This window comes from Dermochelys coriacea, chromosome 13 (assembly GCF_009764565.3).
Source record: "Dermochelys coriacea isolate rDerCor1 chromosome 13, rDerCor1.pri.v4, whole genome shotgun sequence".
Taxonomy (NCBI): Eukaryota; Metazoa; Chordata; order Testudines; family Dermochelyidae; genus Dermochelys; species Dermochelys coriacea.
In genome coordinates, this window is record NC_050080.1 from 18,550,058 (window position 1) to 18,573,994 (window position 23,937).

At 41.2% G+C, this 23,937-nt stretch overlaps 1 protein-coding gene across 10 annotated transcripts in view; it reads left to right on the forward strand.

Annotated features, from left to right (window-relative positions):
• Positions 1–23,937, forward strand: part of SULF2 (sulfatase 2) — a 238,962-nt gene that overhangs the window by 69,237 nt on the left and 145,788 nt on the right. The gene's annotated exons all lie outside the window — the stretch shown is intronic.

A 23,937-nucleotide genomic window follows, 5' to 3' on the forward strand; every position in this document is an offset into this window, starting at 1 on the left:
CAACATAATTAGTTCTTGATAACACTGCTTGTTCCTTCAGAATGACCTCTCCCATGCAACAGAAACAAGTTTGATTTAATAATCACAAATAGACTATGCTCTGGGGCTGTGGCACTGGAAATCTCCTGGACATGTTTGCATAATTTATGCTACTGTGAATAGTAATTCTGGAGGGGTGGAGGGAAGGAATGATACCAATCTATGGCCAGAAACCTAATGAAATTAGACCCTCTATTGTGCTTAAAGGTTATTTTATAAATATTTATGCAACTTCATATGTTTAACAGTGATTGAGTTTCTGCTGAACCTTGTGTTGCAAGTCACTAGCAATCAGTATGGATGTCAGCACAATTAGACTATCCATAGATCGGAAACTATCCAGTGTGATATCGCTACACACATGAGGAAACTGACCTAGAAAAATGGAACAGTCAGAAATCATTACTTCAAAAGCAGAGGGGCAGATTTATGTGGTGGGGCGGGGGGGAGAAGAGAATATTCTTACGCTGCTAGAAACGGAGATTAAAGAGCAGCACTATAGGTTTAGCTGGGAAACTTCAACCCTACATAACTTAAACTAAGAGAAGTAGTCATGGTCACAGATTATTCTTTCATACTAAGATTTTTTTTTTTAAATCCTAGGATTAAGAGTTAGGATGTTCCCTAAATTAGCAGTCATTGCTACAAAGCTTAAAAATTTCTGAAATAAAGCAAACTATGACCACTTTGGGGGAGCAGAAGGAGGCAAGGCATAGCAACAGATTTATTTTACGTTTGGGTTTAGTAATGGAATTTGGGGTGATTAACTAGAACCTGAACAAAACCCATTTTGCCTGGGCTTGTGTACGTGAGAACATCAAGGAAGCTTGTTGACATTTAAATGAAACTCTGCATACACAGCATCAAGGCAGCATAGAAAAAGGAAGTCGGTGAAAACCAGTTAACTACAGACTGATTAGAAGTGCTTTTTTGCTAGAGAAGTATAAAGGTGTAGTTAACCATTCAGTACATTTTAAATTTGTGTTAACCTTCATTGCAGTTAAATAGAAAACTGTATTTTTTCTCATCTAATAGTTTTTCTGTCCTAAGTCTATTCTCAGTAAGTGTATTCAACTTCCTCATTTATGTTCCTCTTTCAGTTTATAAATTAATTTGTGGAAGTATTCTTGGTCAGACAGATGCATGCTCTAGTCTATATCTGTAACATGCTTGCTATCAATGTTGGAGATGGAACATGGAGGCTCAGATGGAAGGTTTCACTCTGATATAAAAGGCACCTTTTTAATGTGTCTTTGATGTAAAAGAAAGCTCTGAGGACCTGAGAAATAAGAGGGTTAGAATTGGTCTTAATTACATTAACACTGATTGAATGTTAATTCTTCAGAGTCTTCAGATCTCCCTGTATCTTCTGATGATAAATGCTGCTAAGAAATATCAATTTTATCCTCTAACCTCTTTCATGCAAACAAAACTAAGGGTTTTTAATGCTGGGAACAAGTTGAAGAACATAAACAAAATTAGTAAGTGTGCTTGAGTAATAAGTTGTTGTTGTTGTGTATAAAATCTGCTTGCCAGAATTATCTATTTTGTATTTTTACCAAAAAAAAAAAAAGTTACAGTATCCTTGGTTTTTTCATTTGCCAAAATGATTTAGCCTCCTTGGCTCATATGTAGTTGACTGTGTACAGTACATTTGTTTATCTACATTTGCCTTGCCACAAAACAACTACTAATCTTCTAAGGAGATTGTCCTTTTTTTTTTTTTTTTAAATCTTGTCCTAGAACAGCTGCAGTTTCTGTAGATAAGGGCCAATGATGCACAGTACAAGCAAAATCTTAGACCTCTTTCATCAGGTGCAATATGTGTGTTCATCAGTGGTGTCACCTCAATAGAACCAGGAATGTGGAGTCTCTCCTGGGAGTAAAAGACAAAAAGAACAAATACTTAGAAAGCTGTTTTGCTTACAGTTCCTCTTTTCAATTTGCTGGGTTTGTTTCTCAAAGCATGTTGCAAAATATAATTTAAATGTTTTTAAAGCAATACTTTTCTGACATTAGTAATCTCTTATGGTGAAATTCACCCCTGTGCTGAGAACTAGTACAAGACCTATGCACTACTGAAATCCCACTTGAAACCATCCTTTGAGGAAGTAAGGGATGCATGGGCCATGTGCTGATTCTAAGCACGGGCAAATTTCACCATTAGTGCTCACCAGGTTTCATAAGCCAAAGTAGAGTTGAGATCCAGCCAGTACTGGGATGGAGACCTCCAATGATACTGTAAGAAGTCGCTTTGATCCAGCAAGTGATGCAGTCAGTATTGAATTGATGGCTATGTTCGATGCCAAAGACCACTATGTTCTGCAGATGTAGCTTTGGGAGTAGCATGTTTAACCTATGGCTCTGGCACTTAGAGTAATTTAAAACTTGATAGGTTTCAGAGTAGCAGCTGTGTTAGTCTGTATTCGCAAAAAGAAAAGGAGTACTTGTGGCCACCTTAGAGACTAACAAAAGCTCAAGTTTAGTCTCTAAGGTGCCACAAGTACTCCTTTTTTTTTTAAACTTGACACTTTTCACATGAATTAGAGAGTGGGTCTTGATGTCCTGGCTCAGTTCGAATTGATCGATTACCTGATGCTGTCTAAAATTCCACTCTATTTTCCTTTTGAATGTGGTATTCATCTCTTGTCCTGAACTATTGTCACTTTGCTATGATGTGTTAAATTACTGACCTTGAAATGGCAAGGAAAACAGGAAAAGAAATTGATGATTTTCCCCTTATGTTTTACATCCGTTGTAGCTGCTACCTTGTCATCCAAAAGTGCTGCAATTCAGCAGCCGGTGAAGTGATTCAGACATATAGATGGATCCTTTTTGTGAACCTGTTAATGCTTTAAACATTGAATGAAAGGTGGTTAGAGATTGTGTCTGATCTTGCTCCACTGCAGACACAGAGCTTAGCTATTGACTCCAATCGGCACAAAATCAGGCTATAATCTCCATTAGTAGTTACATTAGTACATTTTATTTGTCAGAAGTGTTGTGCTGGCACTGGATATAGAGGGTGAGATTCTGTCTGTGGCTAAGAGAGGTATCCCAGTGGGAGGATGGGTGAAGTTGGCTTTATGCCACCTTTGACCCATTCAATTCTGGACTGTCCTGGGGGTGGTTAGGCAGCTTCCCAGATATGTCTATAGGCGGCAGCACTCCAGTTCCTTCACACCCAACCCACCCCTTCCTATTCCTACCCTGTCCCTGTAACACTGTTGGTGCTGTGGCTTGTAAAGGGGTACTCAAAAGACAGTCTGTGTCTGTCTTTGACACTTGCTTTGCTGGAAAATTCTCGTCTGATCAGATTTGGGGTTTTAGGTCCCCTTGATGCTTCTCTGACCCTTTTGCTTGTTGTTCAGGGGCTGAAGCGGGGATGAGAAACTCAGTCTTTCAGACTTCCTATCAAATACTCTAGTAAATATGGTAAAGTACCCTACTCTAGATACAATGCCTACATAATCAGGATACCTGAACACCGGCAGTTTCTGAAATCATAACCATTGAAGGTAGGGATGACTACTTGATAAGCAAAATGTGTACCTAAACTGAGGCATGACTTTTATTTTAGATTAACTGAAGAATACACATCAGGAAAGAGAAAATGTGCTTAATGCTTATTTCTGGTGATCATTAACATTTACAAGGTTGCTTTTATTATCCTGTGCTAATTCTCCTACACTGGAGAGGAATGATAAATACAATAAACAGGCTTACTCCATGAACTGAAGAATTTATGGAACACTAACAGTCATGAACATCAATGGCAAAGCCCACCCACTTGCCTGATGGAATTTATTATCTTAGCCCATTTGTAAGCTATGTACTATCTGCTACATCTTTAAAATCGTAAATGAATAAACATGCTTCTGCTTTATGGAGCTTTCCATAAAACTCAGTAAAGTGGTAACAATCCACAAATAATATAATAATGAAATATATGTATAGATTATTTCCATTATCTCACTGTTACCTAAAAGGCACACTTCCCCTCCCAATTCTGGAATGAAGAAACTGTAGGAAATTCTTCATTACATCTGACTTCCACTGAGGGAAACCTTGGCTTCATGAAGTCATTAGTTTTGCCATTGACTTCAGTGCAGACCTCAGTGTTTGTCCCTTAGAGAGTTCAGGAAGAAGAGAAAGAAATGTCCCTTCATAATCAGACCAAAGCAATAGCCTTTAAACCAGCAACCAAAGATGCAGCTCAGTGAGATTGCAGGTATCTTTTGCATCCTCTGGCTTTTTAAGTACTGTTTTCACCATAACTTTTTCAGAGAGAGAGGGGAAGTGGGAAAGACATTCCCATCTCCAGAGCTTTAATTTAGTTACGCTGAAACCACCCTACCGCCATCCAGAGACTTGTCATTTCGGGACAGTTAAACTTTTTGGCACACTTACCTTTTAAAGGTGTTTGTCTTCTAGATTTGCAAGTTGGTAATCAGAGTATGAATATTATAAATTGCTTTGTGCAGTGAATAATTACCTGGACTGAGACTGGTAAATACTTTCCTCATAAATTGAGTCTAAACTCTCATCCAAGAAAAGCAAATGCTAGTTTGCCTTGTGAAGTTAGCACGGAAATTCAAAATGTTGGTTGAATTTAGATTACATTACTAGGGTTGTTGAAGTATTATAAATTTTAAAATAAATAGGTAATAGCCAGGGCTTTCTTTCCTATGTCTCATTTAAAAAAAAATCACCTCTTCCTCTTACAGGCTTCAGTGTATCTCAGGATATGAAAAGGACCATAATTACTTTGGGTGTTCCCTATAATAAATATTGTTACATTAAGAACTGTAGATTCCGTTCCACTCTGTCTAGACAGCATGTGTAGTACTGTAATTGTGCTTATTAAAATCATGATTTGGCATTTTCATTGTCATGCTATAAAACTTTGTCCATCTCCCTATTATAAAATACACTTTTCTTTAACTTCTCTGACACCAAACTGAGGTTTTTTTTATAGAAACAGTGGAAGATTTCTGTACTTCTGTGTTTGCCATTCTTTTACTGGGATAGCGACTTGTCACTGTTACTTCATATTATAATAACTAGATGAATGGGAAGGCATGTGAGAATAGTCATTCTAAACTAAATATTTTAAAAAACAAACAAAAAAAACCTGCATGCACCTTGTTTTGTTGTTCACATCCCCTCTACACAAGTATCAGATACTGCCCAATTAGAATGGCAATATTTAACCCCATTTTCTTTTCATTTCACACAGATGCAAATGATTTCTTATCTGTATGTTGCATCTACATGGCCATGTAGATCAAGCCCCATTGTGTAAGCAATATACAGAGTGAGACAGTTCTCCTGCTCCCAAGAGCTTAAATTCTGAGGATACAAGATGCAAACAGTGGGGAATCAGCCCATAATTATGCTAAATATAAAGTACTATAGTATAGGATCTGTTTTAAGACTTTCTCTCCATAGTATTTTTTTGAAAACAGATGATTTTAATGAGTCATAAGGTAACATTTTCCATAGCACTAAACTGATTAGGTACCCCTCCCTCAGAGCTTGACAACACTTTGCCCTGTCCCAGTTCTATTTCTTCTCCACTCTGGGCTCCTTGTCCCAGTCCCATTCTTGCTGTCCCAGTCCTCGGCTTGCTGTCAGAGTCCCAATCTATGCCCCCTCCCCATACGCAGTCTTTTTGCCCATTCAGTTCCAGTTGCCCCTTCCTGGCTCCTTGATGATGTCTGTCCCCTGCCACCCTCTTTCCCTCCCTCCCCCGCCCCCCGGATCCCATCCTAGTCTCTTCCCAGGCTCTTATTTCAATCTCATTCTTTCCTCCTACTTCTTCCCTGGCTCCTTGCCTCGATCTCCCCCATTCTGGCTATTTATTTGTTCCAATCTCTGTCCAGCTAATTCAAATTCTCCCCTCATACTCTAGCTTCTTGTCTGATCTCTCTCTTCTCCCCCCCCCATTCGCCCATATTTTCCCAAATATTGATTCCGAGTTCCAGTCTCCTTGTCCAGCCAATCCCAGTCTTCCCTCCCTTATCCAATCTGTGTTCCCACACCCACCCAGGCAACCGGTTTCCAGTCTGCTTCCCATCTTTTCCCTCACTGATTCCTGGTCCCAGTCTCCTTGCCATGCCACAGTTTCTCTCTCCTTTCTCCTTACAGTCCCAGTCTCACCAGACTCCTTATCCCAAATTCCTCCTTTTCCCTTTCCCCAAGTCCAATTTTTGTCCTCTGTGCACTGGAATGAGAGAGCTTCCTCTGCTACACTGAACGGGTGGAAGTCATGGAGAGACGCTCCCTGATATCCGTTCCAATGCATGTACAGTCCTGTCATATATAGGAGCTGTGAGGGTTTGGAGCTTGTTCAGTAAATGTTGGGATAGCACATGCACAGTCTGGTCAGCACTAAGAGCTGTGAGGAGTTCAAGGGTGTTCAGTGAGGATGGTATCTTCAGAGATTTTTAAGCTGCTAAAATCAAAGTTTCTATTGAGCGTGTGTGAACTGGAACTTTTAAGGCTTATAACTTGGCCAAATTTGGGGGGATATCCATGAGGACTGCCAAAGGCCCACATCTCAGACAAAGGCGCCGCCTGTCAAATTCCAAGCTCCTACTCCAAAGGATGGGGACAGTGGGGCTTTCAAATGAAAGATCAATGGAATTTTAACGTGGGCAAAACCGTGTATTTTTCTCCAATCTGGTTCTTGGGAAATGGCCGAAACCATTTTGGTTGCACTTTCCTTTTAAAAAAATAAATAAAATGTTTAAAAAACCCACCCACAACATGTCAATCTGAGTTAGACACCAAGCATGGAACTTTTCAGCCAAATGGTAAAAGTTTGGCAAAGTCAGTTATAAACAACTGAAAACATGGTCTTATAATGGGAAGTGTCACACAGCCTCAATAATAGGCAGTATTGTCAGCCTTGCCTATAATAAAACTTCATCCACTGTAGTGCCTTGCCACAATGGGTTCAGAGTGCTTCTAACAACTGAAGAAAAGAAAGAGGCCATATAACTCCTCGTCGCTTCTTCTGCCTATGGGCTAGATTGTCACAGCCCTTATTTAATCTGTGCAGGAGAGAGAGGGTGGATAAGCCCCGTCCCTCCTCTCTCAATTATTTCCTTGCTTGGCCCTGCTCAGATTATGACTTTATCTGGTGCATGGAGAACAAGGGCTGCTCACTCCACTGTGAGCAACTGGTAGGGAGTGGAGGTCAGAGGGTCAAGGGACTGGGAATAGCTCTTATTCCACATTATTCTCTTCTCCATCCTGCAGCAAGAGGGGAACAGGGAAGGAATTGACTCTGACCATTCATTCTCTCTCTGCTCTTGAGGCAGTGCAGCTAGGGACCTCCTCTTACTCAGGGCCTGTGGTAAAGTTACAGCCTAGTCCTGTGTTCCTAATGTTTGCATCTTGTAATGATTTTTTTTATTGTAGCAGCTGTGTAAAAAAAAAAAAACACCTCAACACTAGGCAAAAATGGTAATTGGTGTTTATTGGCTAATCAGTTTACATATTTTGTATCATTGTAAGAAAATTGCTGGATATAATTTATCAAATTGCTCATAAAAAGCAACATGGACACAGTAAACCAGGGGAGAGAGAGGGCTAGTAAAGTGAAAGCCAGGAGTGAGCTGTAAACTGTTTACATCCTCCTCTGATTGCGCGGACCAGTTACTTAGTGTAGTTATTTTTTTATGGCTTGCAGCCATGGTGCCTCAGCCTGTGATCTTGTCAGATCTCAAAAGCTAAACAGTGGTTGGCCTGGTCAGCCCAGTGCTGAGGTCACTGCTGCAGAAAGTAGCATCTTTGAGGAAGAGATGCATAACAGAGGGCTTGTCCACTTTGGTGTTCATTTAAAGTCTTTTTGCTAGAGTAGGGATGTTAGCACTGTTTGTTGTGGCCAGATTCCAACAAGATTAATTATATTCTGTCTCCTTAAATTCCCCCTCTGGTTTAACTGGACACATTATTCATCCCTTGTCCTGAACTGTTGCTGTTATGTTGTGCAGAAGTTCTTGCTGAGAGAATGTTTATTGTCTCTGTAAATTCTTTAGGTCCTTCTGGGATATAAGGTTCCATATAAATAAGATTACTAGTAAATAATGAAATTTTCTTTCCCTAGAAACTGCCATCACATGTAGTTCATATAATTGTTTTCTTTTGGAAGCATTGTTATGAAATAAGTTAGAAAGCCACTGATGTATTTTTACTATAAAATTGAACTCATTCAAACATTCCAGTTGAGTGAGTTTTTACATATATGGTTCATGCTTTGCAGCACATAAGAAGCACCGTCAGTTGATGACTTTGCAAGTGCAACATGGTTTAATCAGGATGAACAAAATGTAATCATATAGGAAGCATGCTGTTTTTGGATAATTATGCTGACTTGAATCATTTGTGAATTAAATCATTTAATACACAAAAAGGAAAAAGGCCTTCTAATCTTCTTTTTGAAATAAGCCATGAAATGGGATCTGTGATACTGCCTGAAGTGTGAAGAGGTTGGCATGGCTTAGTTCCAAGACTTTTTTTTTAAGGAGATATTGGAAGATTTGCACTAGTTGCATGCCTTGGGGTGTGGCTGTCATAATTTTCTGTAAAATAACAATGTATACCTGAAAACATCTCCCATAGTCTCAATGAAAGTCTTCGAAGCTGAAGTCCTTTTTGAAAGTGCTATTGAAACATGTTTCTTTGCAAAAATACTATGTACTTGGCCAGAAGGAACCACTTTTAAGTAGAAGCCCAAGACAGTCAATTCACTATGTTCAGTGTCTGTAGTCACAGCTCTTTCTTCAGCAAAGACTGGCAAATGCTCACTCAGGTTCAGAACTCATCTCTGCTCTAAAAGAGACTTCAGTGAAAACAATAGCTCAATAGATTATATACAGTTTCTATTTCTGTGGAGAGAAATTCTCATTATTTCAGCAAATGAGAACTGTTGAGGTGAGCTGTAAAACTTTCATTAAATAAATACATATTGTTTTAAGAACCTAAACCAGGGACAAAACAAATGTAATGGACATAGAATCATAGAAGACTAGGGTTGGAAGAGCCCTCAGGAGGTCATCTAGTCCAACCCCTTGCTCAAAGCAGGACCAACACCAACTAAATCATCCCAGCCAGGGCTTTGTCAAGCTGGGCCTTAAAAAATCTCTAAGGGTGGAGATTCCACCACCTCCCTAGGTAACCCATTCCAGTGCTTCATCACCCTCCTATTGAAATACTGTTTCCTAATATCCAACCTAGACCTCCCGCATTGCAACTTGAGACCATTGCTCCTTTATCTGTCATCTGCCACCACTGAGAACAGCTGAGCTCCATCCTCTTTGGAACCCCCCTTCAGGTAGTTGAAGGCTGCTATCAAATCCCCCCTCACTCTTCTCTTCTGAAGACTAAACAAGCCCAGTTCCCTCAGCCTCTCCTTGTAAGTCATGTGACCCAGCCCCCTGATCATTTTTGTTGCCCTCTGCTGGACTCTCCAATTTGTCCACATCTTTTATGTAATGTGGAGCCCAAAACTGGATGCAATACTCCAGATGTGGCCTCACCAGTGCCAAATAGAGGGGAATAATCACTTTCCTTGATCTGCTGGCAGTGCTCCTACTAATGCAGCCCAATATGCCATTAGCCTTCTTGGCAACAAGAGCACACTGCTTACTCATCCAGCTTCTCATCCACTGTAATCCCCAAGTCCTTTTCTGCAGAATTGATGCTTAGCCAGTCGGTCCCCAGCCTGTAGCGGTACATGGGATTCTTCTGTCCTAAGTGTAGGACTTCGCACTTAACCTTGTTGAACCTCATCAGATTTCTTTTGGCGCAATCCTCCAATTTGTCTAGGTCACTCTGGACCCTATCCCTACCCTCCAGCCTATCTACCTCTTCCCCCCCCCCCCCGGCTTAGTGTCATCTGTGAACTTGCTGAGGGTGCCATCTATCCCATCATCCAGATCATTAATAAACTTAAATAACTTACAAGACATCCAAACACCCGGTTTGCCATGTTGATCTCCTATGCAACACTAATTTAAACCCCCTTTCTCCTGCATTACATGACTTATCTGTAATAATCTTCTCACATAACTGACACTTCTGTTGTGTTGTGTTAAAACTGTATTTGTAGCATTTTAAATCTTTTGCTTTTTCCAATGCCCCTCAAAAAGAGAAACTGTTTTTCACAATTACAAATGTTCATTTTCACAGAAGTTAGTTGCTCTGTGGTGACTTTGTTTAAACCTACAAACTGGAACAAAGTAGGTGAATCATAGTCACAGTAGCCACTGTGAACACAATTTTCTGTAGTGCTGATCACTTGTACTTCCTATTCCTCACCTGCGTTTGTGGGTGCTTAGTACTTTTGAAAAGTACACTCCAAAAGCACAACTCTCAGTGCTGAAATCGGTGTCCGTGTACACAATGCTCCTGCTATGATGCTAGCACTGGTGTCACAGTGGCCTAGTTTGGTCTATTGCTCCCTGAAAGTGTACACCTGCAACACCAGTGACACTGTTCTTAAGAGTAACGGTGAGATTTTCTCAACCCTCTATGCTTGTTCTGCAGGAGCAGCAGGATTTGGAAAAGCTATCCTGGTATCAGAGCTGGGGATTACCCCAGTGGGAATAGTAGAGAAACAAGGAGTACAAACCAGTTTCGGGAAGACTTTATGAATTAAAGCAATTGTGTTATGATTCATTGGTGCATGCCTACAAAAATAGGCGAGACTGCACATGTCCAATCTAGAGTGCGAACTTCCTTGGGCAGAGAATCTCACTTATTTTTTTTCTTTTAACTTGTATAAACAACTAGTACAATGGGGCCCGGATCTCTGTTTGGGGGTTCTAAGCACTGCCATGAGTCAAATTTATAGTGCCTAGTTACTGTGATTCCTGTGCTGAGTGCTGGTTACCTGTGAAAGTGGACAGTGTGACTGCCAGTCCCTCCATCATGCAGAACCCTTCTAACATGCATTGGATGGTCTTACACACGTTGCGTAACAGGCAGTTAACTTGTACTGTGGACTAACTTTTCTTGGTGTTTTGAGGGGGAAAAGTGTGCTTTGGGGCTCAAGGTAACAAGCAACGATCTAAAATGGGGGGGAAGGGAGAGGGATTGTTCCTGAACAGTTTTATTCCCACCTTTTTCACTGAAACTTAAGCCCAAAAAAAAAAAGTCTAATTGCACAGAGATTTTACCAGCTCTAGTTAATGCCTGTATGGGAGTTGTTCCTGCAGGTGCTGTGCAAAATGCCGCTGGTGATTCCATGGGTGGAATTCTTCCATCGGAGTCAGAACCAAATCAGTGTCTCCACATGACAGAAGTGCTGTCTTTTGGACAAGACATAAAACTAAGACTTGTCACCTAGGACCTGATTTTCATTACTGAACTTATGTGACTGTATGTGCATATAAGGACAATTACAGTTGCTCTCACACTTTCTTTGTGCAGAATGTTTTACATTCATGCTTATGAAAAACACATTCTTAAAGCTCTAGTGGCCATTTCTATAAGAGTAGGGGTGATAACTGGCAAAATTGTAAGCTGGGCAATTACCTAAAATCCTTTTGCACTTTCAGGAGGAGAAAAATATTTTTAATTTCTTGTCCTAAAATGTTATGCTGTTGTCTGATGCTAAACAGGTGATGTTGCACCCCAAAGGGGAAAGCCTTTTGTTGCTGAGTGAAATCCTTGTTTTAACTTGTATAGCAGCTTCTGCAGTGTTTTGGGATGAAATATGCAGTGCAAATGCAAAATCATCATACCAATTTAAAGGATTTGAGGAATAAGTAAAAACTGTGTACACCCCGACCCCATTAAATCATATGCTTTCTCCTTATAGTTTATTTTTGGTAATATTTTACAGCTGTTGCTGTTGGATTCTTGTCCATTACGCTTTTTGGTGTTGGTCTAAAGAAGACCAATTGCTGATCTTTGTGAGTACAGAAACCTCTTGTACTATGTTAATTGGCACTTGTTTGCAGGTAAGGATCAGATTCTCAGCTGCTGCAAATTAATGTAGCTTTACTGAACTCAATAGATCTATGCTTATTTACCCCAGCTGAGAATCTAGCCAAAATTGTTTTTCATATTGGGGAAAAAATATTTCCCTGGCAATTTAAAAGGGATGGCGGCCCCTGGGCCCTTTTAAATCACCCAGACCCCTGGGCAATTGTCCCTTTTTCCCATCCCCCTGTTGGTGGAGATGCCCAACATACCTCTCAACTCTCCCTAATTATTAAAGACTTTTCTTGTTGAAGAACCATGGACCCACATCATTTTCAAAGACACAAATGTAGGTGTCGTCATGACCGACAGGTCTCAAACTCAGGCCTGCAGGGTTCATGGGAGCAATCATGCTCCAGCTCTCCACCTGGCAGCCTGCTGACAATAGTTTGCCTGGAACCCACAAAGTCCAGCACCAGTGTGAGGCTTTGCCCTTCTGTCCAATTGGTGGAGGCCCAGAGTGGCTGAGTGGCTTATGTAAACCAGCAGCAGGAACTGATAGCTATTCGAACAACTGGGCTCCACTCTGCTCTGGACTGTGTGTCTCTGAGTTCTGCTCCCCTGGCCTGACTTCTGGTATCTGACTCATGGTTCTGATCTCCAGTTTGTCTCCTGCTGCTGACCTCTTGGTATCCTGACCCAGCCAACTCTTGACTTATGTCTTGTGACAGCCAACTCTGGCTTTGACTACTAGGTCTGATTGCCTGTGACCCAGCCACGAGCGTAGGGCTGGAAGGGACCTCAAGAGGTCATCAAGTTCTGCGCTGATGCCAGATCAAGTATACCTAGACCATCCCTGACAGGTGTTTTGTCCAACCTGTTGTTAAAAACTTTCAGTAATGGGGATTCCACAACCTCCCTTAGAAGCTTAACTACCCTTATAGTTACAAAGTTTTCCCTAATATATAACAGACATCTTGCTTGCTGTAGATTAAGCCCATTATTCTTGTCTTACCTTCAGTAGACATGGAGGACAATTGACCACGGTCCTATCTCTGTAACAGCCCTTAATGTATTTGAAGGCTATCGGAGCACCCCTCCTTCTACTTTTCTCAAGATTAAACATGCCCAGTTTTTTTCAACTTTTCCTCATTTTTGTGGCTTTCCCTGGATTCTCTCCAATTTATCCATGTCTTTCCTAACGTGTGGCCCCCAGAAGATCAGTCTGTTTACCTTTTCATTAGATTTTTATTAATTACCTTAGACATGTTTGTTTAGACAAGCTATTCATGTCTCCGTAACTTTCCACCCCCCAAGCTTGCTCGTCTGTCTGTCTCTCTCTTTTTGTATTTTTATTGCTTCTATCGTGATATTATGCATTATGCTGGACAATTCTATAACTTGTCATTTTTGACACTACACTGGTATAGGACAGTGATGTTACAAACAGGGGCTTGCTGTTTTCCTGCTGGGCCAAAGTGAAAGAAAACTGATGTGTGGATGCTCTTGGAATGGAGTCAGAGAGGTTCCCCCCAACACTTTTGTATACTGTCCTGACCAACAGGAGCAACTATAGAAAGGGATGTGACCTGCCAGCCTAGAGGCATGGCCAGCCTCGTCGCTTCTCCATGTATGCTGCAATTAGCAATGCTTGTTAAAGTAACACAGGCTGCTTCTTTTACAGTCAGCAGCTAGGTGAATTATATAGCGCAGGTCATCCTCTCTCCCCCTCTCTGTACCAGCAAGGTGTTTTTAGGATCCATCTTCACTTTCCTCTTGTTCTAGCTCAAACTCATAAGGGCAAGACTTTTCCCCAAAAAACTAAACAAAATGGGCCACTAATGCTGGATTTACAGGGATCTAAGAGGAAATTTGTATTTCTTCCCTTTTTTGTTGTGTGCGGCTTTATCCATCATGCAAAGGGGTTTTGTTAGAGTATTACATTTTATGTAATGCTGCATATAGGGAAAAACTGAAAACCGACCCAACATGGAAAATTTTTGATAAACTGGATCAGGTATTTCTTTCAGGATCTTAGTTCTTTCCAAAGATGTCATCTGAGAATATGGCTTTAGCAATGCATCCTTACCAGCAATCTTTTTTGTCCTGTGCATTTTTTATCTGGTTTATAAAAATTTGGTTCAAAACTAATGGTGACAAAATCAATTAGCTAGAGTGGTTACCAGGCCACATATCTATGGGGGAAAATATATGGATGAGATTATGATTTATAGGTTTTCTTAACATGGTCCTAATGGAATTCAACTGCTTTAAGATGGATTAATAACTAATTTTGATTCTTTATTACTCTTAGGCATTTTCCATTTAGAAATCAACTTGAAATGAATCTTGATTCTTTGCTGGTCTGTTCAGCAGATTAAAAAAATAGTTTTGATTCCAAAATACTGTATGAAATTAAAATATATTGATTAGGATTTCTGTATTATTTCTGTGCCTTGTTCTTAGGCAAGAAATACACAAGCCTGTTTTTAAAAAATAGTATCTTTGTGGCATATAATATTCTGGGATAACAGCTCTCCCCTGACCAGAAAACTCCCTGCAATGTCAAGTGGTAACAGAGTGCATGAAAGATGCAATGTCAGCTTTTACTTTGAATTTGTCTGGGTTTTGTTTGGTTGTTGGGGTTGGTATGGGGGGAGGGAGGTATCCCCACATTAAAGTATAAAGATTATTCTCTCAAAACTATTTCATCATTTGAGATCCTACAGTTAGTAACCAAATATGTGTTGGATTCTGATTTCAGTTATTTCAGTGCAAGTTCATTGATATCCATGGAGTTGCTTAATATTTACACTGAAGAGCAGAAGAGTATTTACACTGGGAGCAGAATTTGAATTCTGTATTTAGAAATAATCTTCACCTTCCCTTACCTTCTGCATTCTAAGATCATGGCTCTGTTTTCTCTGTGACAGGTGACGATATTCAAACAGCTAACACGAGAAATGTTCTCAAGACTTCTATCCATTTTCCCACCTCACTTGAAGTCTCTTGCAGTCTGGGGCCATCCATCACAGAAAACCAATCCCAAAACAATACCCCTTTTCCATCAACATTAGTCTTTATTATCTGCCTACCTCCTCAGATTCTTGAGTAAGTAAATCAGCTACGCCGTATGCTGTGAAGGTTGACAAATTCAGGCTATTTTGAGTGAGGATGGGAGTAGATTACAAAGTTTGCCATGCATGCTTTTTTTTTTTTTTTAAATGAGCTCCAGTTTGAGCATCTTTGCTGATTGCAGCTGTGGTGTATGAGATGTCGATAAAGGTCACCAAGTTTCAGCTGTTAGCACACCCAGTGGGGAGTGCAGCACCTCCTTCCAACCTGCTTTTTTTATTTCTTTAAACAAATTTTGCCTCCTTGCGGAGAAACTTGTCTGCGTAGCAGGGTGGGATGGACAATTCTGTAATGGACCATAATTTCTATTCTTTGTAGATTAGCCTTGAAGTTAAAGTTTGTGGCAGAAATGACATTTGTCATCAGTACTATGATTGCAACAAAACATTTTTATCATTGGAAACTTCAGGGGGAGGCTAGCTGGAATATCTAATTGTAGATGACCAAGCCCGTTGAACAGTTTGCATTAATATTTTGATTAGGGCCACGTGGGTTATGACAATAAATAATGAAGAGTTTTGAAATTGTGCCTTTAGTGACTTCAATGCAAAATGTTATGAAAACTCATTTTATAGATGCAAAGTACATGAAAAATTACATTTTCACATGTTTAATACACAAGGTAATCTTTATAAAGTATTTCAGTCCAAAACAGGATCTTTTTCTTTGACAAATTATTTAATACAAAAAAATTCTACCATATTGTTAAAGTTATTTTGCTCAACTTTTTTCATAAAATTGGACTAATTTTACAAAATGGAACAGAATGAGGAAACTTCAACTTCTAAGGCTTTCACCTTTCACTGTGAATATTTTGCACAACAAGAATTGTTATGCTGGAGCTCAAGGAAGGCAGTTACACAGCCACTGAGCTCACTCTTAATCGGATACAGAGCAAATGCCAAGCGCTGCAAAACTTGCTAATCAAAATAAAATGATTTACAATGCTAATAGCGGATGGTAAGAGAAGCTGAGAGTTCCTTTTATTGCTGTTCCGGCATAAGGAATTTGGAGCATGTAAGACTCATTTTTACTATGGCTACAGGCTTTGGCAATATTGTAGAGATCGTGCTCAGTCTTTCAGAAACTAAAGAAATAGAAAGCAGTTTTTGACATAAAACAATGTTAAGTGTTTTCCTCGGGTGAAGTACTTATTATTGACCTAACGCTGATGGAGGGAAGAAAAAAAACATTGCTTATTAACTCGCCATTGTTTAGAGAGAAAGCTAATGTGGGTTTAATTTTAAATGATTCAGAGGCACAACTCCACTGACCTTCCCGTTGCATGTGACTTTCAATAGAATTGCACTTTTTGTCATGATTGTTTCCTCAGCTGCCCTAGGAGCCCGTTTCCCTCTCTTTTTGTACTGAGGGCTTTAATGGAAGGCAGTGGTACATTTGGCTCTGGTTCTTGGTCTTCTCCAGCTGTAAGTGCTCTTAGCTGGCGCTACCATTGTGGACTGTGGCATGAGCAAATTTAGCACCATTTTTGGTAATATATAAAACTTTTTTCTAGCAAATGTAAATATTCTGTTCTTATTCACTGAAAAGTCAATGGTTATCCTAGAAAAGATTGTGATAAGTTTCAAGGGGAACTGATTGGCTTGGGGCAGGGGGTGTTAATGGTATATGCTAACTTTTATGTCTGGGTTCCCGGTTTGAATTTGGGTTCCTGGAAGTCATTTAACATTTCGTGGTCTTTAACAACCAACATACAATTATATTAAAAAAACAAACAAAACCACTAAACCTACATGAAAAGAATGTTCTGCTTGTAAAATCAAGTTAAGAAACACCCTCATTAAGATAGTCCAGGCAACTGTAATTCAGCCCCCTCATGCGTATTCATTATGACAGTCTTTAATGACATGATTACATACTATTTTGTTTTCACAAAAACTCTTCCTCGTTCAGTGCACAGGATGGATGGTGCAGATGATAATTATTAAATATTTATTTTTATTCTCCTCATTCAATATGTGACCATAGGCCTTATTTATCATACACCATCCAAATCATGTGCTTAATGCAGAATTATCAGTGTTTTCATGGGGTTTTTTGTCACTCATCGCTGTAGCACCTGAATGCTTCAAAAACACTAATGAATTCATCTTCACAATTAATGAGTTGGTATTACTAAACCCATTTCAAAGATGGGAAATTGAGGCATGAAGAAATTAAGGTCAGAAGTATCAGTTAACTTTGGTGCCCAACTTAAGACTTCTAGGACTTGATTTTTAGGGTACTTGGCATTTTTTTAGCACTTCACATGTTCAAAACATGGTTGTCCTTGACTTCGCTTTCAGATAAGTGTGCTGAGCACTAATGTAGATCAGGCCCCAGCTGTCTCAAGCTGAGCACTGGAAAATGAGGTTGACTTAATTAGTGGCAAAATGTGAAAAGTATGGCTTAGTGTCTTGTCCAGCATCACATAGGAACTCTGTGGCAGAGGCAAAGTTAAAATCCAGTTTTTCAGGACAATATTAAACTATCTTAACTAGGAGACCATCCTTTCTGTTACTGCAACCCCCTGCTTAATCACTACACACGTTCCAGCTTCTGAAGTAAACAAGGCAGAGCGTGTACTGACAATAGTCCCCTTCACTACACAACCTTGATTCCTCCCCAAAGCACCAACTATCCTGTGCATTGAACAAGGCAAGGGTTCGGGGGGTGGGGGGATGTACTTGTGTAATTAAAGACTATATAATAACGAATATGAACTAGGGGGCTGAATTAAGTTGCACTGGTGACTTCTAACTTTTCAATACTTTATGAACACTAAGGGTGTGAAATTTGACATATATTTTTCTTAATGTAATTTCATAGATTTTTTTTAAAGTAGTTGTCAAGGTTCCTTCCCCACTCTGAAATCTAGGATACAGATGTGGGGACCTGCATGAAAACCTCCTAAGCTTACTTTTACCAGCTTAGGTTAAACATCCCCAAGGTTACAAACTATTTTACCTTTTGCCCTTGGACTTCACTGCCACCACCAAACGTCTAACAGGTATTTTTATTATTAGGAAAGAGTCCGTTTGGAAACGTTTTTCCCCCCAAAATCCTCCCAAATCTTACACCCCCTTTCCTGGGAAGGTTTGATTAAAAATCCTCACCAATTTGCATAGGTGACCACAGACCCAAACCCTTGGACCTTAAGAACAATGAAAAACCATTCAGTTTCTTAAAAGAAGAATTTTAATAGAAGAAAAAGTAAAAAGAATCACCTCTGTAAAATCAGGATGGTAAATACCTTACAGGGTAATTAGATTCAAAACATAGAGAATCCCTCTAGGCAAAACCTTAAGTTACAAAAAGACACAAAAACAGGAATATCCATTCCATTCAGCACAGCTTATTTTCTCAGCCATTTAAACAGAATCTAATGCATATCTAGCTAGATTATTTACTAAGTTCTAAGACTCCATTCCTGTTCTGTCCCCGGCAAAAGCATCACACAGACAGAGAGAGAGGCTTTATTTCTCCCTCCCCCCAGCTTTTGAAAATATCTCGTCTCCCCATTGGTCATTTTGGTCAGATGCCAGCGAGGCTATCCTAGCTTCTTAACCCTTTACAGGTGAAAGAGTTTTTTTCCTCTGGCCAGGAGGGATTTAAAGGTGTTTACCCTTCCCTTTATATTTATGACAATAGTGGACTGGAAAAAAACAAAATTCCATATTGACTTGCATATGGATTATTAGCAGAGTTGGAACTTTTAGATCCAGAGCACTACCTACTTCTTGAGCTAACCCATCAGTGGGTTTCACAGGTATTTGCTGATGGGAGAGAACTGTTGGGACTTAAGAATTCTGGGTTCAATTCCAAGTTCTGGAGTGGCATGTGAACTAGTGGTCACAGAACCTGCTATCCCTCTGCCCTCCTATACCCCCCACCTCTTATTCCCCTCTGTTCCTTGTGGCCTCCTAGAGGTGATTAACAGCATAACAAACTAAAGCTTCACTCCTGATGGAGATCAAACAGGTTAAAGAAGTGCACTGTTTCGGCTCAGTGCCAGTAAATTTATGGAGCATTTCAGATCAGTTCTGAGGGTAGCATATAAGATATAGTTCACTAGAGACTAGTTAAAGATCTGTACTATTTTAAAGCTTCATTAGTAGGCACTTGGAGGTTGAATGATGATAGATGCATTGCAAGCCACAATTAGAGTTGGTTTTCCTTCCCTTTCTTTTTATTTGCTGCTACTGTATATCCTTAGAAAACCATGCCATGATAAAGAAAAGTAGTTAACTAATTGAAGATTGTTAGATGGAAATGCACCCTCAGTTGCACTTGTGCAGGCCATGTCAATTTCAGCGTAATGGAGAGCAGATCCGTATCTTCAGCAGTGATCATTATTTCTATGGAACTAAAGTGTCAGAGGTTAATAATTATTACTGTTTCTGTGCAGTCCAAATCTCTCCCTGCCCCCCATTTCTCTCTTGCGCACACACATTAACTTCACATCATTAGAAGAAATGCTAAAATGTAAGGTCTAGTTCTTCAAACACATCCAATTTACATCCTTGAACATAAGGAGAGTTAGGTAGCCTTCAATTAATACCGAACAGGGCGATGTCCTGCTACAGCTCCACACACGTTACTCTGTGATTAGTGGGAATTTGCTACTCAGATACCAGCCAAGATTTGGTCCTCATTCCTTTTTTAAAGGTGCTTTTGTTCGTTGCACAGCAGTTTCTGTCAAACTGTTTTTATGGCCTCTTAATCTCAATTATGTTGAATCTTGAACCTTTGGGAGGGGAAATGTAAATTTATATCTGGACAAAATCAGTTATTAAAAAGAATATTAATATTGATCATTTGTTGGATAGACAGTATCCTTTGTACTATACAGAATAAAGATGATACATAATCACTGCCCCAAGGAGTCTACAATGTAAATGATCAAACAAGACCAAACATCTAGAATATAATTGGATGGTGTAAATGTTGCAACAGGATGCTTAGTAAGAAGCTTTTTTTTTTTTAAATGACACTTCTGTGTGGAGAGGACAAAGAATAGAAGGCTTATGGACAAAGTGTGTTTTGAGGAGGAATGTGAAGAAAACCAGGGGAGAAGCATGATATGCTGGGCCAGGAAGATATTCCTAGGAAGAAGGAGCTCCATGGAAGAATGATGAAAACTAGAATGAGCGAACTTTGCCCAGACGCCAGCAAGCCCCAGGGTTAGCCCAAAGTGGAGATGTAGGCAGGAACTGAGGTCTTATACCCACTACAGAGTTTTGTTGACTCAAGTTAAGCCGACAAGCAAAAACTGGTATAATTACATCGCTTGTGCATGTTCACACAATGCTCCTTCTGTCGGCAGAGCGTGTCCACAGTTGGTGCTCTAGCATTGGCAGAGAGAGCAGTGGGTAGCTATCCTACTGTTACTCGCCATCCTCTGCAGCTAGGAGTTGTGGGAAGGCATTACTGGGCACCCGCCATCTCTGTCTAAAGTATGGATCCCTCACTACTCTTCATTGTTGTGGTCACTGTTATAAACACATCATGGATGGTCATGTAGTATATCATGAGCGCCCAATCTGATTAGGAATTGTGTCATGGAAAGAAACAGCACCAGATTACTTCTGGCAGCCAGGGAGCAGCTGAACTTTTAGTGGAATCGTAGAATATCAGGGCTGGAAGGGACCTCAGGAGGTCATCCAGTCCAGCCTCCAGGACCTATCCCCAATTTTTGCCCCAGATCTCTAAATGTCCCCCTCAAGGACTGAACTCACAACCCTGGGTAAGGCCAGTGCTCAAACCACTGAGCTGTCCCTCCCCCAAAGATGGACCATTGCTTTTGGGCCTGGGAAACAAGCACTGAGTGGTGGGATTGCATCATTATGCAGGTCTGGGATGACGAGCCGTGGCTGCAGAACTTTCAGATGTGGAAAGCCACCTTCCTGGAACTATGTGCAGAACTTGCCCCACTGCGGTGCCAGGGCACCAAAATAAGAGCTACCCTCTTGGTGAAGAAGCATGTGGAGATTGCTGTGTGGAAGCTGGCAAGTTGAGACTGCCACAGTTCTTGGCCAATGGGAGCTGCGAAGCCAGCACTCTGGGCAGAGGCAGTGTGCAGAGCTGCCTGGCCACGCCTCCATCTAGCAACTGAGCGAGGGGAATGTCACCACTTCCGAGGAGCCCCCCAGCTAAGCGCCGCCCAGAGCCCTCCCTCCCATGCCCCAACCTCCTCCCACACCTAAACTCTGCTGCTGGGGGAGTGCGGTGGCCCAAGCCAGGCGCACCGGCCACTGCAGAAGTCACGGAGGTGAATCCATGACCTCCGTGACAAACCTGCAGCCTTACTCACGAATCCTTACACAGGAAACCTGGACAGCAGCCAGGAGCACTTCAACAATAGGTTGAGCAGGTGCAGAATGACCGTAGAATGTGCCTGTGGCAGATTAAAAGCATGCTGGTGCTGCCTTTATGGCAGGTTAGGCCTAAATGAGGAAAATTATTCCCATGATCATAGCAGCCTGCTGCATGCCCCATAATATTTGTGACACTAATAAGGGTGAAAAGTTTCCCCCAGGGTGGAGCGTGAAGGCATATCACCAGGCTGCTGAATTTGGGCAGCCAGGACTATTACAGGGACCCAATGGAGGGCTATTCGAATCAGGGAGGCTTCGAGTCAACATTTTGACAAAGAGCACCAGTAATGTGTGTTTTCTAAAACCATTCTGCCATGCTTTAACTTGCCGCTTTGTGTGTAAATTGTGATAATTCCTGACCGGGATTTGTAGTCGGCAAATCATCAAACTGCCACTATGTATTACTACTACCAGCAGCAACCACCATGTTTAGGAGACAAATAAAGACAGGTTATCTTTGAGTTTTTTGTTTTTATTAAATATCAATTAACACACACAAAAGGCTTGGTGAGAAGGGAGATAAGAGGTGCAGGGCAGTGCAGGCTGTCATAGCTGTGTGTAAGTCCAGCTATAACTTTGGAAGCTGTCCGAAGAGGTGGAGTGAATGGGATACTGAGACATTCTAGGAAGTTGCAAGGAATGTGTGGGAGGAGTTTGGGGAGGACATGGAAAGCAGTTGTATCAGCTGCAAGGGGTGGGGGGTGAGCACATGTGTTCTGCCTGGAGCGTGATTAGGGACTTCAACATCTGTTTGCTCCTTCATCACTTTTATCATCCTTTCTGGGCCCTTTACAATATGATCCTCACTCTCTGTCCTGCTTTTCTATTTTAAACTTTTCCTTCAGGGTCTCTTGCCACTCCCTGCATTCTCGTTTTTTAGCCTCTGAGGATTGGAGCACTTCTTGGAGCATGTCCTTTTTGCTCCACCTTGGTCGCTTCCTTATCTGGTGGAGGTGCTCCGCCGGTGTGTAGGGGGTTCTGCTGAAGATCACATCTGCAGAAGCACAAAAACCAATAAACAGAAGCAAGATAGTTCGTTCATGCACAGTAATGAATCATTATAGTAAAATATGCCTCTTTTTACATACAAATAACGCTGTTCCCTGGCAAGCACTCATCTTGGTGAACACCCTAAATATGGTGAGTTCAGTCTGGGGGTTGGAGGGTTGGGCATTGAAGATGGGGTAAAGTGTCGGTGGTGGTGGTTTTTTAAGGGAATCACTGCAGGCGACTAGGGACAATACTGTAAATTCTGCCACCATTTTTTCCACAAGTGTGTCATTGAAGCTATTTCACTTCTGAGGGTAAACAAGGGCGCATCTCTTGTATGTGTGCAGCTTCAGACCCTATCCCTATGCTGATCGCGGTGTGTCACTTTGGTCCTGCACAAGTGATTGCCAATTGATGTGGGAAGGTGTCCTGTGAAATCTGAGTGCATTAACACACTGTTCCGCCGCACTGCTTAACTGCACAAGGGAATTGGATCACACTCAAACACAGCTAGTCTTGTACATTTCCATTCTTTCACCAACTTCTAGAATATACAGAGCAAAGGACAGCTCTTCCTTATATAACCGAGCAGCATCAACTCAAAAATATCTCTTACCAGGACTCTTCTCTTCTGTCTCATGCGTGCCAGAGAGGGACTGCTGGGACTGGCTAGACCCCTCAGGAGTGGAAAACAGGTTCTGACTCGCTGTGTCACCAGACGCCCCTGTTGTGTGCTCCATATTGTCCTCCAACTTGTCCTCCTCATCCACAACTTCGTCCTTGGAGTTGGGTCCACTGTCCACCACCTCCAGTGCCACCGAAGTATCCACGGGGATCTTGGTGAGTGAGGTGGAGTCACCACTAAGGATGCCATCCAGCTCCTTATAGAAGCGGCAGGTCTTTGGTGCAGCACCAGAGCAATGGTTTGCCCCCTTTGCCTTCTGGTATGCCTGCCTAAGCTCCTTTATCTTCTATGTATGTACCATTCGTAGCCCTTATCCATCAAGCCACGAGAAATCTGACTGTTGGTATTGAAGTTCCTATGGCTGGAGCAGAGCTGGGACTGTACAGCCTTCTCTTCCCACAGTGCCAGCAGATCTGACAACTCAGGTGTGCTCCAAATGGGAGAGTGTTTGCTCAGCATGGACAGCTCACATTGCATCTTCTCAGTTGACGATGGCAGCTCCATGCAGCAAACAGGAAGTGGAATTTCAAAAATTCCCAGACCTTTGCCGTAAATGCCTCTTGTTGAGGTGGTTTTGTTTTGTTAGCAAAACAAGAGTTTTGTTGGCAGAAGGAGCATTGCAGTGTGTACACCTCTACTGTTTTGTTGGCGAAAACTGACTTTTGTCAACAAAACTGTGTAGCGTAAACAAGGCTTGAGTAGGGCCATGAAGACAAATAAAAGCTGGACTGAAAGAAGCAGTAGACTGTGTGTTCTATAGAGCAGTCCTCCCTT